The sequence below is a fragment of the Rhinoderma darwinii genome, chromosome 2, assembly GCF_050947455.1.
Source record: "Rhinoderma darwinii isolate aRhiDar2 chromosome 2, aRhiDar2.hap1, whole genome shotgun sequence".
Lineage (NCBI taxonomy): Eukaryota > Metazoa > Chordata > Amphibia > Anura > Rhinodermatidae > Rhinoderma > Rhinoderma darwinii.
The window spans coordinates 326,270,917-326,289,462 of NC_134688.1; positions in this window are offsets into that span (position 1 = coordinate 326,270,917).

The following is an 18,546-nucleotide window of genomic DNA, read 5'->3' on the forward strand; positions in this document are numbered from 1 at the left end:
ATGTATGTATGTATGTATGTAAGAATGTGTTTTTTATTGTGTGTAGCGCAGATTGATGGCCCTCCAGCACTAATAGCTGTGATCAGACCCTTGGATCCCACCCTTTCAAAGGGTCCAATGAATAGCTGAATAAGAGGAATGTCCACCCAGGATAAAATCCCCTGCAAATTTTTCAACAGATACTCTGCAAAAACAGAAACAAATCTGAATAACATGCGTTTTTGTCACACATTTTGCTGCAGATTTTCTGCAAATTTCACCCCATCAATTTCAAAAGGTGAACTCTGCTGTGAAAATCTGTAGCATAAATTGATTTGCCACAGATTTCAAATTATTGCTGCAGGTCAATTTTCTTTGCAGTGTGTGGATGAGGTTTGTTCACATTTCATCCACTTTGTTTCTACAGCAGTAAACTGCAGATTTTCCTCCCCCAAATACGCCAGATGTGAACATACCCTAACAGTTCATATTTTCAATCCCCATTATTTATTTTCGCAACCAGATTTGCGCTGCTTACCACCTATATCCAGTCTCTCAGAAAAGTTATCATCCTTGACATGCACGTAGTCCAACAAGAGAAGAGCAAATCATATATTTCCAAGGTAAAAAATATTGCACTAAATAATATTTTCTCTCAGAATCCTAAATTGTGTTATCCAGTTATTGCACTTTTATTCCCTGATCTAGCAAGCAAATAATGTTGAATATTGTTTATAGTTTGAGGTGTGCATTATTACCATTACTCGAAACCTATCAGATGGATTGTGACCCCAAATCACCACTAGTACCTTATAGTGCTCTCTATGTGGTCACAAATTATGTACTTATTTGGGGAAATTTATTTTGAGGGTAATCTTTAAAGTCAGTTTCGCTGAAGTCTGCATTGGTGTAATTTGGGCCATAGTTATCAAATGTTGCATGATGTTTGATAAATATGACGTATCTATAAGGCCATGCGTCTGAGTTGCCGAGTCCGTCTGAAATCACAGACGAAAAAGTTCTGCAAGCAGGATTTTTTTGTCCAGCAAAATGGCGGAGAACATAACGGATAGCCAATAGACCTCATTATATTCAATGGGGTCCCGCGGGATACGTTTGTTTCATAGGACGGATACGTCCCTGTTAGGATTTTGCTTTTTCTTTTCCTATAACGGAAAAGAAAAATGGAAATTTTGGAGCAGATGTGAACATAGCGTAAGTCTAACACTTCTTTTTAAAAAGTTGCATCTGATAATTCGGGTGTACAGACAACAGGCTAAGGACACCTACGTTCCCACCCATATTTCACAAATGAAGCAAGTGGTGTAAAAATGCAAATTGTTGCAATTTTTTTGTGCTAATAAGGCAAAAAGTCAGAAACCTCTACTTTGCGACTTTTTTAGGCCAGAATTCTGGACTGCAGGGCTTGATTAATTTCCCCCATTATCTCCAAGAGGGGCTTTAAAGTTGGGAAATTTGCCACTGCCTGTATGTGATTATTTCCTTACTTGTTATCATTGCTTGTGCATTTCACATGACCTTTTTTGGGATATAATCTATAATATCCCAAATAGAGATTTATACATTTGACAGGTGCTGAAATATATACCGATAGGCCAGGACATTAAAACCTGCTGCCTAATATTGTGTAGATCCCACTCATGCTGCCAAAACATCTCTCACTTGTTATCTTCAGGACCTCTGAAGGTGTCTTAGGCCTCATTCACACGGCAGGGTTTCCCGGCCGGGTGCCGGCCGTTCATAAATCGGCCGGCACCCGGCTGCATTAGGAATAATAGACCCCTAATGGGGCTATTCACATGACCGATTTTTTGACGGCCGGGAAAACCGGCCGTCAAAAAATAGGACATGCTCTATCTTCGCCCGGGTACCCGGCCGCCCGGCTCCCATAAAAGTCTATGGGGCCGGGTAATACACGGCCATCACCGGGATGTGTCCCGAGTGATGGCCGGGTTTTCCGGAGCTTGTGCTCTATCTCCTCCTCCTCACAGCGCAGAGTGCATGTGAGGAGGAGTTGATGCCATTCTGACGAATGGCATCGCTGTACACTGTGTGGCAGGGCCGGGGTGTACAGCAGGTGGAAGGGAGCGCTGCGCTGGCTCCCTTCCCCTGCTTGTTTTAAAAGCACCCTGGCCCGGCGACACCTTCGATGGCGCCGCTAGCAGCTGCAGCTGCTGCTGCTGCGGCTGCTACTACTGTAGCGACGCCACTATAGCAGAGCAGGGAGGTATCTCCCCGCTCTGCTATGTGCTTGGCGCACTTTAGCTCCTTGAAGGAGCGGAATCCCCGTGTTTTCGGGGATTTCGCTCCTGGACAGAGCGCTTGATGTCTCTGTCCATATCTGGGCAGTGACATCAGGGGAAACGCCTGAAGCGGAATCCCCGAACACATGGGGATTCCCCTTCAGGAGTTGCCGCTGATGTCACTGTCCGGATCTGCCCGGCCCGGCACGGATGCAAAACTTAATGCAAACCGTCCGGGCAAAATGGGCGATTTTACCGGCCGACACTCGGGCTCGGGAACGACCCGGTCGTGTGAATCCCACCTTATGGTATCTGGCTCCTAGACGTTACCAGCAGATACTTTAAATCCTGTAAGTTGGTAGAATTTTAAATACTGGCAGACAAGCTAGAAATGGTAAAAATGGAATAACAGGTACTTCTACTCCACATTTAATAAATAATTAACAGAAACTATTCATTGTCTAATTTTTCTAATTCTTTAAAACTTCAAAAAGCATTTAATGATGAGTAATGAATTTAATGTTTTGGTTTTTTTCTTTATATTGGATGCAGGTATAGAACACAAATATTTGCAGCATCTAGTGCTTGCAGATACCAATATCTGTATACCAATATACGGTCGAGTGGCACCTGCCTAAAAATAAGCAAAAGTTAGCAGCATGAAAAATAAATAAAACTTATACTCACGTAGAGCAGTCTTCTGTCTTTTTTCTCCTCTGTGCTGCAGGGACTATCAGGACTAGGACCTCCAGATAAGAAGGTAGGCACTCTTCCCCTATTACTGCACTGTAGACACTGCACTATTCTCACATTTGTTCTGTGCACTATTATTTAAATTGCATGATACTTACTGTAACGTCCGTGGTTGCTGACCACGAACTCTTCTCATCCTGCCGACACCCTTCTCACAGGAGATGCCAACACATGCGGCCGTCCTGTCCCACAGTGACCACTGGGGTGCGCGCGCAAGCTCAGTCCAGCCTTAAAGAGCCAGAGCGCACACATGTGTGAGATTGATCTAATTGCTCCGAGATCACCCTGGACTATAAGAAGGGCCCTGCCCTTCCTTCATTGCCTGAACATTGTTTGTACCTACCCATGTCAATCTCTGCAAATGGTCCCTTGAGTGTTCTCGAGTCCCCAGTGTTCCTGTTCCTGCTACCTGTATCCTGTATCCCGTGCTTCCGTGTTCCTGTGCTGTACAGAGTTGGAGTCGTCTTGTGTCACCTGCTACATCCGCTGTGTTTCACCTCACCTGTTGTCTGCCTGCTGCTAGAGTTCCATCCGAGCCTAAACCATCGCAACTGTCTGTATTGCCACAAGTACTTTTATCGAAACTATAGACATTGACTTTGTAACCTGTTTGACCAGCTGCTATACCGCTATGGCAGTACGGCACAGTGGGTCCACATACCCACAGATCGTGACTCTTACGCAGTGTGGCACTATGTGATGACAGTTTAAGACTTAAAGGGTTATTCCCATCTTCAAAAATTTATCTAGGAAGCTCCCCCATGTAAAATGAAAAATTTTTCTAATTACCTGTCCGTCGCCCAGTGATGTCGTTTTCTTGCGATTCTTGATTGAAGTCCACGTCAGTCCCTTTTTGTATCTTGTTCGTTGTCTAGGTTCCCGGCCACCGCTATTTACCTTTAGCGGTGGCCGCGCATGCGTAATGACTTCCTCTCCGTCCTGAGCAGAGGATGTCATTTTTCTCGTGAACGCACATCTCGGCGCATCTCGGCGCATGCGCAGGAGATGCATTGGAAGGCACCCGTCGCGAGGAGAAGTCTGCGCTCCGCTAAAGGTATGTATATATATAAATATTTTTGTGTGTTTGTGTATATCTGTGTGTTTGTGTATATGTGTGTGTGTTTGTGTGTTTATGTGTGTGTCTTTGTGTATATATGGGTGTTTGTGTATATGTGTGTGTGTGTGTGTGTGTTTGTGTATATATGGGTGTGTTTGTGCATATGTGTTTACGTATATGTTTGTGTGTGTGTGTTTTTGAATATGTGTGTGTTTGTGTATATGTGTGTGTGTTTGTGTATATATGGGTGTTTGTGCATATGTGTTTGTATATATGTTTGTGTGTGTTTTTGTATATGTGTGTGTTTGTGTATATGTTTGTGTGTGTATATGTTTGTTTGTATGTGTGTGTGTGTGTTTGTATATGTGTGTGTTTGTGTATATGTGTGTGTGTGTTTGTGTATTTGTGTTTGTGTATATATGGGTGTGTTTGTGCATATGTGTTTCTGTATATGTTTGTGTGTATATTTTTGTGTGTGTGTGTGTTTTTGTATATGTGTGTGTTTGTGTATATGTGTGTGTGTGTTTATGTGTGTGTGTTTGTGTATATATGGGTGTGTTTGTGTATATGTGTTTCTGTATATGTTTGTGTGTGTTTTTGTATATGTGTGTGTTTGTGTATATGTGTGTGTGTGTTTATGTGTGTGTGTTTGTGTATATATGGGTGTGTTTGTGTACATATGTTTGTGTGTATATGTGTGTGTATCGGGTTGGTTATAAAAATGGGGGGGAAACCAACGTCGTTTTTTTTTTTTAAATTTAACAATAGACGTTGGGTCCCCTACATTTTTAATAACCAGCCATATACAAGGCCGCAGCAGCCTGGCATTACACGGGTGGGAAGGGCCACTGGTTTTGTACATTCCTAGGCTAATAACACTGTGTTGTATGTGGTTGGTTATGATAAATTGGGTGGAACCCCATGTCTTTTTTAAAAAAGATTTTTTTTTTTATAAATAAATAATTTAAAAAAAATGACGTGGGGTCCCCCCCATTTTTATAACCAGCCAGACACAACACAGCAGCAGCCTAGCATTACAAGGGTGGGAAGGTCCACTGTTTTTGGCCCTTCCCAGCCTCATAATACCAGCCTGCGGCCGCCCCAGAGCCCAACCATCACAGCAGATGGTCAGGTACTGGATCGTACCTGGCTCTTCCCGGCACCCCTGGTGGTGGTGGGTACCGGGGTAATAATGGTGGTTAGTGTTAGCCTCTGCACTGGCTAACACTAAGCCTCCCCTTAGTAATGGACCTTGTCACTCAGACAGCGGCCATTACTAAAGTGGTAGTAATAATACCTGAAAAGACAAAGATATAGATAAAATATTTTATTGAAATAAAGCCCCCCCAACACAACCCTCATTAACCATTTTATTGTAGAAAAAAAAAGCGTCATCTAAGTAGTCCTTGAAACCGACGTAATCCAAACACCAAACCTGTCAAAAAAAATAAATATAAAAAAAATGAAGTAAAACATGTGATAGGCTTAGTTTCAGTTTCATGTGTGATACTGACTGTTATACCATGTATAGAAGCCTGCCGCAAAGTTGACTTAGATACAGGGCGCCAGCAGACAGTATCATACATGGCCATACAGACATATATACAAACGAACATACATACATACATGCACATACATACATACATGCATGCATGCATACATACATACATACATACATACACACACACATGAAAACGTACATACATACATACAAACAAACATGCAAAGATACATACATATATACAAGCATGCACAAATATACATGCAAACATACATGCAAACATAATTATGTACATGCACATATATATAAACATACAGAACCGATAAAAACAAGGGGACATATACAAAAACACCGAAAAAGGCCATACTTACAAATGGACACAGCCAGGTCAGAAACACTGATGAAGGAGTGAGCAGGTGCTTTAAATAATAATAGCCACTCCCACTAGTCTTGAGGGAAGTGGTGTGTGGTGCCTGGGATGTGTAGTAAGAAATAATAAATGAATAGTGTGTGTGCAAGTGTAATACTAAAAGTGAAATATAGGGGGCAGTAATGAGTGAAGTGCCTCAATAGAAATAAATGGATAATGGGGTGCAAGTGAGTGAAACATGGAGGGATAGTGTGTACGTCATGAGGCACAACGTGTATAGCCAGGTAGATAGTTGTGCCTCATGAATTATAAAGGCGTCACAAATAGGCTTCTACCTGGCTATACACATTGTGCCTCATGACGTACACAGTATCCCTCCATGTGTCACTCATTTGCACCCCATTATCCATTTATTTCTATTGAGGAACTTCACTCATTACTGCCCCCTATATTTCACTTTTAGTATTACACTTGCACACACACTATTCATTTATTATTTCTTACTACACATCCCAGGCACCACACTCCACTCCCCTCAAGACTAGTGGGAGTGGCTATTATTATTTAAAGCACCTGCTCACTCCTTCATCAGCATTTTCTGACCTGGCTGTGTCCATTTGCAAGTATGGCCTTTTTCTGTGTTTTCATATATGTCCCCTTGTTTTTATCGGTTCTGTTTGTACATCAGGAACGTTCTGTTCCATTTAAGGAGTTAGGGACTCGCAAGTCTGGGGATCCTTGTCGTGGATTGCGAGCTTGCGTCCTTTTGGCCAAAATGATTACTAATACCCCAGGTATTTTTCATTACTACATATATTCGCTTCTCTTGGACACAGCTGGGTCTTTGATGCTGGGAGAGCATGGTGTGTTGTTGTTTGGCATAGCAAGCAGGGTAGCCCGCTCTATGAACTATCAAGGCGTCACAAATAGGCTTCTACCTGGCTATACACGTTGTGCCTCATGACGTACACACTATCCCTCCATGTTTCACACACTTGCACCCCATTATCCATTTTATTCCTATTGAGGCACTTTACTCATTACTGCCCCCTATATTTCACTCATAGTATTACACTTGCACACACACACTATTCATTTATTATTTCTTACTACACATCCCATGCACCACACACCACTCCCCTCAAGACCAGTGGGAGTGGCTATTATTATTTAAAGCACCTGCTCACTCCTTCATCAGCATTTTCTGACCTGGCTGTGTCCATTTGCAAGTATGGCCTTTTTCTGTGTTTTCATATATGTCCCCTTGTTTTTATCGGTTCTGTTTGTACATCAGGAACGTTCTGTTCCATTTAAGGAGTTAGGGACTCGCAAGTCTGGGGATCCTTGTCGTGGATTGCGAGCTTGCGTCCTTTTGGCCAAAATGATTACTAATACCCCAGGTATTTTTCATTACTACATATATTCGCTTCTCTTGGACACAGCTGGGTCTTTGATGCTGGGAGAGCATGGTGTGTTGTTGTTTGGCATAGCAAGCAGGGTAGCCCGCTCTATGAACTATCAAGGCGTCACAAATAGGCTTCTACCTGGCTATACACGTTGTGCCTCATGACGTACACACTATCCCTCCATGTTTCACACACTTGCACCCCATTATCCATTTTATTCCTATTGAGGCACTTTACTCATTACTGCCCCCTATATTTCACTCATAGTATTACACTTGCACACACACACTATTCATTTATTATTTCTTACTACACATCCCATGCACCACACACCACTCCCCTCAAGACCAGTGGGAGTGGCTATTATTATTTAAAGCACCTGCTCACTCCTTCATCAGCATTTTCTGACCTGGCTGTGTCCATTTGCAAGTATGGCCTTTTTCTGTGTTTTCATATATGTCCCCTTGTTTTTATCGGTTCTGTTTGTACATCAGGAACGTTCTGTTCCATTTAAGGAGTTAGGGACTCGCAAGTCTGGGGATCCTTGTCGTGGATTGCGAGCTTGCGTCCTTTTGGCCAAAATGATTACTAATACCCCAGGTATTTTTCATTACTACATATATTCGCTTCTCTTGGACACAGCTGGGTCTTTGATGCTGGGAGAGCATGGTGTGTTGTTGTTTGGCATAGCAAGCAGGGTAGCCCGCTCTATGAACTATCAAGGCGTCACAAATAGGCTTCTACCTGGCTATACACGTTGTGCCTCATGACGTACACACTATCCCTCCATGTTTCACACACTTGCACCCCATTATCCATTTTATTCCTATTGAGGCACTTTACTCATTACTGCCCCCTATATTTCACTCATAGTATTACACTTGCACACACACACTATTCATTTATTATTTCTTACTACACATCCCATGCACCACACACCACTCCCCTCAAGACCAGTGGGAGTGGCTATTATTATTTAAAGCACCTGCTCACTCCTTCATCAGCATTTTCTGACCTGGCTGTGTCCATTTGCAAGTATGGCCTTTTTCTGTGTTTTCATATATGTCCCCTTGTTTTTATCGGTTCTGTTTGTACATCAGGAACGTTCTGTTCCATTTAAGGAGTTAGGGACTCGCAAGTCTGGGGATCCTTGTCGTGGATTGCGAGCTTGCGTCCTTTTGGCCAAAATGATTACTAATACCCCAGGTATTTTTCATTACTACATATATTCGCTTCTCTTGGACACAGCTGGGTCTTTGATGCTGGGAGAGCATGGTGTGTTGTTGTTTGGCATAGCAAGCAGGGTAGCCCGCTCTATGAACTATCAAGGCGTCACAAATAGGCTTCTACCTGGCTATACACGTTGTGCCTCATGACGTACACACTATCCCTCCATGTTTCACACACTTGCACCCCATTATCCATTTTATTCCTATTGAGGCACTTTACTCATTACTGCCCCCTATATTTCACTCATAGTATTACACTTGCACACACACACTATTCATTTATTATTTCTTACTACACATCCCATGCACCACACACCACTCCCCTCAAGACCAGTGGGAGTGGCTATTATTATTTAAAGCACCTGCTCACTCCTTCATCAGCATTTTCTGACCTGGCTGTGTCCATTTGCAAGTATGGCCTTTTTCTGTGTTTTCATATATGTCCCCTTGTTTTTATCGGTTCTGTTTGTACATCAGGAACGTTCTGTTCCATTTAAGGAGTTAGGGACTCGCAAGTCTGGGGATCCTTGTCGTGGATTGCGAGCTTGCGTCCTTTTGGCCAAAATGATTACTAATACCCCAGGTATTTTTCATTACTACATATATTCGCTTCTCTTGGACACAGCTGGGTCTTTGATGCTGGGAGAGCATGGTGTGTTGTTGTTTGGCATAGCAAGCAGGGTAGCCCGCTCTATGAACTATCAAGGCGTCACAAATAGGCTTCTACCTGGCTATACACGTTGTGCCTCATGACGTACACACTATCCCTCCATGTTTCACACACTTGCACCCCATTATCCATTTTATTCCTATTGAGGCACTTTACTCATTACTGCCCCCTATATTTCACTCATAGTATTACACTTGCACACACACACTATTCATTTATTATTTCTTACTACACATCCCATGCACCACACACCACTCCCCTCAAGACCAGTGGGAGTGGCTATTATTATTTAAAGCACCTGCTCACTCCTTCATCAGCATTTTCTGACCTGGCTGTGTCCATTTGCAAGTATGGCCTTTTTCTGTGTTTTCATATATGTCCCCTTGTTTTTATCGGTTCTGTTTGTACATCAGGAACGTTCTGTTCCATTTAAGGAGTTAGGGACTCGCAAGTCTGGGGATCCTTGTCGTGGATTGCGAGCTTGCGTCCTTTTGGCCAAAATGATTACTAATACCCCAGGTATTTTTCATTACTACATATATTCGCTTCTCTTGGACACAGCTGGGTCTTTGATGCTGGGAGAGCATGGTGTGTTGTTGTTTGGCATAGCAAGCAGGGTAGCCCGCTCTATGAACTATCAAGGCGTCACAAATAGGCTTCTACCTGGCTATACACGTTGTGCCTCATGACGTACACACTATCCCTCCATGTTTCACACACTTGCACCCCATTATCCATTTTATTCCTATTGAGGCACTTTACTCATTACTGCCCCCTATATTTCACTCATAGTATTACACTTGCACACACACACTATTCATTTATTATTTCTTACTACACATCCCATGCACCACACACCACTCCCCTCAAGACCAGTGGGAGTGGCTATTATTATTTAAAGCACCTGCTCACTCCTTCATCAGCATTTTCTGACCTGGCTGTGTCCATTTGCAAGTATGGCCTTTTTCTGTGTTTTCATATATGTCCCCTTGTTTTTATCGGTTCTGTTTGTACATCAGGAACGTTCTGTTCCATTTAAGGAGTTAGGGACTCGCAAGTCTGGGGATCCTTGTCGTGGATTGCGAGCTTGCGTCCTTTTGGCCAAAATGATTACTAATACCCCAGGTATTTTTCATTACTACATATATTCGCTTCTCTTGGACACAGCTGGGTCTTTGATGCTGGGAGAGCATGGTGTGTTGTTGTTTGGCATAGCAAGCAGGGTAGCCCGCTCTATGAACTATCAAGGCGTCACAAATAGGCTTCTACCTGGCTATACACGTTGTGCCTCATGACGTACACACTATCCCTCCATGTTTCACACACTTGCACCCCATTATCCATTTTATTCCTATTGAGGCACTTTACTCATTACTGCCCCCTATATTTCACTCATAGTATTACACTTGCACACACACACTATTCATTTATTATTTCTTACTACACATCCCATGCACCACACACCACTCCCCTCAAGACCAGTGGGAGTGGCTATTATTATTTAAAGCACCTGCTCACTCCTTCATCAGCATTTTCTGACCTGGCTGTGTCCATTTGCAAGTATGGCCTTTTTCTGTGTTTTCATATATGTCCCCTTGTTTTTATCGGTTCTGTTTGTACATCAGGAACGTTCTGTTCCATTTAAGGAGTTAGGGACTCGCAAGTCTGGGGATCCTTGTCGTGGATTGCGAGCTTGCGTCCTTTTGGCCAAAATGATTACTAATACCCCAGGTATTTTTCATTACTACATATATTCGCTTCTCTTGGACACAGCTGGGTCTTTGATGCTGGGAGAGCATGGTGTGTTGTTGTTTGGCATAGCAAGCAGGGTAGCCCGCTCTATGAACTATCAAGGCGTCACAAATAGGCTTCTACCTGGCTATACACGTTGTGCCTCATGACGTACACACTATCCCTCCATGTTTCACACACTTGCACCCCATTATCCATTTTATTCCTATTGAGGCACTTTACTCATTACTGCCCCCTATATTTCACTCATAGTATTACACTTGCACACACACACTATTCATTTATTATTTCTTACTACACATCCCATGCACCACACACCACTCCCCTCAAGACCAGTGGGAGTGGCTATTATTATTTAAAGCACCTGCTCACTCCTTCATCAGCATTTTCTGACCTGGCTGTGTCCATTTGCAAGTATGGCCTTTTTCTGTGTTTTCTATGTCCCCTTGTTTTTATCGGTTCTGTTTGTACATCAGGAACGTTCTGTTCCATTTAAGGAGTTAGGGACTCGCAAGTCTGGGGATCCTTGTCGTGGATTGCGAGCTTGCGTCCTTTTGGCCAAAATGATTACTAATACCCCAGGTATTTTTCATTACTACATATATTCGCTTCTCTTGGACACAGCTGGGTCTTTGATGCTGGGAGAGCATGGTGTGTTGTTGTTTGGCATAGCAAGCAGGGTAGCCCGCTCTATGAACTATCAAGGCGTCACAAATAGGCTTCTACCTGGCTATACACGTTGTGCCTCATGACGTACACACTATCCCTCCATGTTTCACACACTTGCACCCCATTATCCATTTTATTCCTATTGAGGCACTTTACTCATTACTGCCCCCTATATTTCACTCATAGTATTACACTTGCACACACACACTATTCATTTATTATTTCTTACTACACATCCCATGCACCACACACCACTCCCCTCAAGACCAGTGGGAGTGGCTATTATTATTTAAAGCACCTGCTCACTCCTTCATCAGCATTTTCTGACCTGGCTGTGTCCATTTGCAAGTATGGCCTTTTTCTGTGTTTTCATATATGTCCCCTTGTTTTTATCGGTTCTGTTTGTACATCAGGAACGTTCTGTTCCATTTAAGGAGTTAGGGACTCGCAAGTCTGGGGATCCTTGTCGTGGATTGCGAGCTTGCGTCCTTTTGGCCAAAATGATTACTAATACCCCAGGTATTTTTCATTACTACATATATTCGCTTCTCTTGGACACAGCTGGGTCTTTGATGCTGGGAGAGCATGGTGTGTTGTTGTTTGGCATAGCAAGCAGGGTAGCCCGCTCTATGAACTATCAAGGCGTCACAAATAGGCTTCTACCTGGCTATACACGTTGTGCCTCATGACGTACACACTATCCCTCCATGTTTCACACACTTGCACCCCATTATCCATTTTATTCCTATTGAGGCACTTTACTCATTACTGCCCCCTATATTTCACTCATAGTATTACACTTGCACACACACACTATTCATTTATTATTTCTTACTACACATCCCATGCACCACACACCACTCCCCTCAAGACCAGTGGGAGTGGCTATTATTATTTAAAGCACCTGCTCACTCCTTCATCAGCATTTTCTGACCGGGCTGTGTCCATTTGCAAGTATGGCCTTTTTCTGTGTTTTCATATATGTCCCCTTGTTTTTATCGGTTCTGTTTGTACATCAGGAACGTTCTGTTCCATTTAAGGAGTTAGGGACTCGCAAGTCTGGGGATCCTTGTCGTGGATTGCGAGCTTGCGTCCTTTTGGCCAAAATGATTACTAATACCCCAGGTATTTTTCATTACTACATATATTCGCTTCTCTTGGACACAGCTGGGTCTTTGATGCTGGGAGAGCATGGTGTGTTGTTGTTTGGCATAGCAAGCAGGGTAGCCCGCTCTATGAACTATCAAGGCGTCACAAATAGGCTTCTACCTGGCTATACACGTTGTGCCTCATGACGTACACACTATCCCTCCATGTTTCACACACTTGCACCCCATTATCCATTTTATTCCTATTGAGGCACTTTACTCATTACTGCCCCCTATATTTCACTCATAGTATTACACTTGCACACACACACTATTCATTTATTATTTCTTACTACACATCCCATGCACCACACACCACTCCCCTCAAGACCAGTGGGAGTGGCTATTATTATTTAAAGCACCTGCTCACTCCTTCATCAGCATTTTCTGACCGGGCTGTGTCCATTTGCAAGTATGGCCTTTTTCTGTGTTTTCATATATGTCCCCTTGTTTTTATCGGTTCTGTTTGTACATCAGGAACGTTCTGTTCCATTTAAGGAGTTAGGGACTCGCAAGTCTGGGGATCCTTGTCGTGGATTGCGAGCTTGCGTCCTTTTGGCCAAAATGATTACTAATACCCCAGGTATTTTTCATTACTACATATATTCGCTTCTCTTGGACACAGCTGGGTCTTTGATGCTGGGAGAGCATGGTGTGTTGTTGTTTGGCATAGCAAGCAGGGTAGCCCGCTCTATGAACTATCAAGGCGTCACAAATAGGCTTCTACCTGGCTATACACGTTGTGCCTCATGACGTACACACTATCCCTCCATGTTTCACACACTTGCACCCCATTATCCATTTTATTCCTATTGAGGCACTTTACTCATTACTGCCCCCTATATTTCACTCATAGTATTACACTTGCACACACACACTATTCATTTATTATTTCTTACTACACATCCCATGCACCACACACCACTCCCCTCAAGACCAGTGGGAGTGGCTATTATTATTTAAAGCACCTGCTCACTCCTTCATCAGCATTTTCTGACCTGGCTGTGTCCATTTGCAAGTATGGCCTTTTTCTGTGTTTTCATATATGTCCCCTTGTTTTTATCGGTTCTGTTTGTACATCAGGAACGTTCTGTTCCATTTAAGGAGTTAGGGACTCGCAAGTCTGGGGATCCTTGTCGTGGATTGCGAGCTTGCGTCCTTTTGGCCAAAATGATTACTAATACCCCAGGTATTTTTCATTACTACATATATTCGCTTCTCTTGGACACAGCTGGGTCTTTGATGCTGGGAGAGCATGGTGTGTTGTTGTTTGGCATAGCAAGCAGGGTAGCCCGCTCTATGAACTATCAAGGCGTCACAAATAGGCTTCTACCTGGCTATACACGTTGTGCCTCATGACGTACACACTATCCCTCCATGTTTCACACACTTGCACCCCATTATCCATTTTATTCCTATTGAGGCACTTTACTCATTACTGCCCCCTATATTTCACTCATAGTATTACACTTGCACACACACACTATTCATTTATTATTTCTTACTACACATCCCATGCACCACACACCACTCCCCTCAAGACCAGTGGGAGTGGCTATTATTATTTAAAGCACCTGCTCACTCCTTCATCAGCATTTTCTGACCTGGCTGTGTCCATTTGCAAGTATGGCCTTTTTCTGTGTTTTCATATATGTCCCCTTGTTTTTATCGGTTCTGTTTGTACATCAGGAACGTTCTGTTCCATTTAAGGAGTTAGGGACTCGCAAGTCTGGGGATCCTTGTCGTGGATTGCGAGCTTGCGTCCTTTTGGCCAAAATGATTACTAATACCCCAGGTATTTTTCATTACTACATATATTCGCTTCTCTTGGACACAGCTGGGTCTTTGATGCTGGGAGAGCATGGTGTGTTGTTGTTTGGCATAGCAAGCAGGGTAGCCCGCTCTATGAACTATCAAGGCGTCACAAATAGGCTTCTACCTGGCTATACACGTTGTGCCTCATGACGTACACACTATCCCTCCATGTTTCACACACTTGCACCCCATTATCCATTTTATTCCTATTGAGGCACTTTACTCATTACTGCCCCCTATATTTCACTCATAGTATTACACTTGCACACACACACTATTCATTTATTATTTCTTACTACACATCCCATGCACCACACACCACTCCCCTCAAGACCAGTGGGAGTGGCTATTATTATTTAAAGCACCTGCTCACTCCTTCATCAGCATTTTCTGACCTGGCTGTGTCCATTTGCAAGTATGGCCTTTTTCTGTGTTTTCATATATGTCCCCTTGTTTTTATCGGTTCTGTTTGTACATCAGGAACGTTCTGTTCCATTTAAGGAGTTAGGGACTCGCAAGTCTGGGGATCCTTGTCGTGGATTGCGAGCTTGCGTCCTTTTGGCCAAAATGATTACTAATACCCCAGGTATTTTTCATTACTACATATATTCGCTTCTCTTGGACACAGCTGGGTCTTTGATGCTGGGAGAGCATGGTGTGTTGTTGTTTGGCATAGCAAGCAGGGTAGCCCGCTCTATGAACTATCAAGGCGTCACAAATAGGCTTCTACCTGGCTATACACGTTGTGCCTCATGACGTACACACTATCCCTCCATGTTTCACACACTTGCACCCCATTATCCATTTTATTCCTATTGAGGCACTTTACTCATTACTGCCCCCTATATTTCACTCATAGTATTACACTTGCACACACACACTATTCATTTATTATTTCTTACTACACATCCCATGCACCACACACCACTCCCCTCAAGACCAGTGGGAGTGGCTATTATTATTTAAAGCACCTGCTCACTCCTTCATCAGCATTTTCTGACCTGGCTGTGTCCATTTGCAAGTATGGCCTTTTTCTGTGTTTTCATATATGTCCCCTTGTTTTTATCGGTTCTGTTTGTACATCAGGAACGTTCTGTTCCATTTAAGGAGTTAGGGACTCGCAAGTCTGGGGATCCTTGTCGTGGATTGCGAGCTTGCGTCCTTTTGGCCAAAATGATTACTAATACCCCAGGTATTTTTCATTACTACATATATTCGCTTCTCTTGGACACAGCTGGGTCTTTGATGCTGGGAGAGCATGGTGTGTTGTTGTTTGGCATAGCAAGCAGGGTAGCCCGCTCTATGAACTATCAAGGCGTCACAAATAGGCTTCTACCTGGCTATACACGTTGTGCCTCATGACGTACACACTATCCCTCCATGTTTCACACACTTGCACCCCATTATCCATTTTATTCCTATTGAGGCACTTTACTCATTACTGCCCCCTATATTTCACTCATAGTATTACACTTGCACACACACACTATTCATTTATTATTTCTTACTACACATCCCATGCACCACACACCACTCCCCTCAAGACCAGTGGGAGTGGCTATTATTATTTAAAGCACCTGCTCACTCCTTCATCAGCATTTTCTGACCTGGCTGTGTCCATTTGCAAGTATGGCCTTTTTCTGTGTTTTCATATATGTCCCCTTGTTTTTATCGGTTCTGTTTGTACATCAGGAACGTTCTGTTCCATTTAAGGAGTTAGGGACTCGCAAGTCTGGGGATCCTTGTCGTGGATTGCGAGCTTGCGTCCTTTTGGCCAAAATGATTACTAATACCCCAGGTATTTTTCATTACTACATATATTCGCTTCTCTTGGACACAGCTGGGTCTTTGATGCTGGGAGAGCATGGTGTGTTGTTGTTTGGCATAGCAAGCAGGGTAGCCCGCTCTATGAACTATCAAGGCGTCAAAAATAGGCTTCTACCTGGCTATACACGTTGTGCCTCATGACGTACACACTATCCCTCCATGTTTCACACACTTGCACCCCATTATCCATTTTATTCCTATTGAGGCACTTTACTCATTACTGCCCCCTATATTTCACTCATAGTATTACACTTGCACACACACACTATTCATTTATTATTTCTTACTACACATCCCATGCACCACACACCACTCCCCTCAAGACCAGTGGGAGTGGCTATTATTATTTAAAGCACCTGCTCACTCCTTCATCAGCATTTTCTGACCTGGCTGTGTCCATTTGCAAGTATGGCCTTTTTCTGTGTTTTCATATATGTCCCCTTGTTTTTATCGGTTCTGTTTGTACATCAGGAACGTTCTGTTCCATTTAAGGAGTTAGGGACTCGCAAGTCTGGGGATCCTTGTCGTGGATTGCGAGCTTGCGTCCTTTTGGCCAAAATGATTACTAATACCCCAGGTATTTTTCATTACTACATATATTCGCTTCTCTTGGACACAGCTGGGTCTTTGATGCTGGGAGAGCATGGTGTGTTGTTGTTTGGCATAGCAAGCAGGGTAGCCCGCTCTATGAACTATCAAGGCGTCACAAATAGGCTTCTACCTGGCTATACACGTTGTGCCTCATGACGTACACACTATCCCTCCATGTTTCACACACTTGCACCCCATTATCCATTTTATTCCTATTGAGGCACTTTACTCATTACTGCCCCCTATATTTCACTCATAGTATTACACTTGCACACACACACTATTCATTTATTATTTCTTACTACACATCCCATGCACCACACACCACTCCCCTCAAGACCAGTGGGAGTGGCTATTATTATTTAAAGCACCTGCTCACTCCTTCATCAGCATTTTCTGACCTGGCTGTGTCCATTTGCAAGTATGGCCTTTTTCTGTGTTTTCATATATGTCCCCTTGTTTTTATCGGTTCTGTTTGTACATCAGGAACGTTCTGTTCCATTTAAGGAGTTAGGGACTCGCAAGTCTGGGGATCCTTGTCGTGGATTGCGAGCTTGCGTCCTTTTGGCCAAAATGATTACTAATACCCCAGGTATTTTTCATTACTACATATATTCGCTTCTCTTGGACACAGCTGGGTCTTTGATGCTGGGAGAGCATGGTGTGTTGTTGTTTGGCATAGCAAGCAGGGTAGCCCGCTCTATGAACTATCAAGGCGTCAAAAATAGGCTTCTACCTGGCTATACACGTTGTGCCTCATGACGTACACACTATCCCTCCATGTTTCACACACTTGCACCCCATTATCCATTTTATTCCTATTGAGGCACTTTACTCATTACTGCCCCCTATATTTCACTCATAGTATTACACTTGCACACACACACTATTCATTTATTATTTCTTACTACACATCCCATGCACCACACACCACTCCCCTCAAGACCAGTGGGAGTGGCTATTATTATTTAAAGCACCTGCTCACTCCTTCATCAGCATTTTCTGACCTGGCTGTGTCCATTTGCAAGTATGGCCTTTTTCTGTGTTTTCATATATGTCCCCTTGTTTTTATCGGTTCTGTTTGTACATCAGGAACGTTCTGTTCCATTTAAGGAGTTAGGGACTCGCAAGTCTGGGGATCCTTGTCGTGGATTGCGAGCTTGCGTCCTTTTGGCCAAAATGATTACTAATACCCCAGGTATTTTTCATTACTACATATATTCGCTTCTCTTGGACACAGCTGGGTCTTTGATGCTGGGAGAGCATGGTGTGTTGTTGTTTGGCATAGCAAGCAGGGTAGCCCGCTCTATGAACTATCAAGGCGTCACAAATAGGCTTCTACCTGGCTATACACGTTGTGCCTCATGACGTACACACTATCCCTCCATGTTTCACACACTTGCACCCCATTATCCATTTTATTCCTATTGAGGCACTTTACTCATTACTGCCCCCTATATTTCACTCATAGTATTACACTTGCACACACACACTATTCATTTATTATTTCTTACT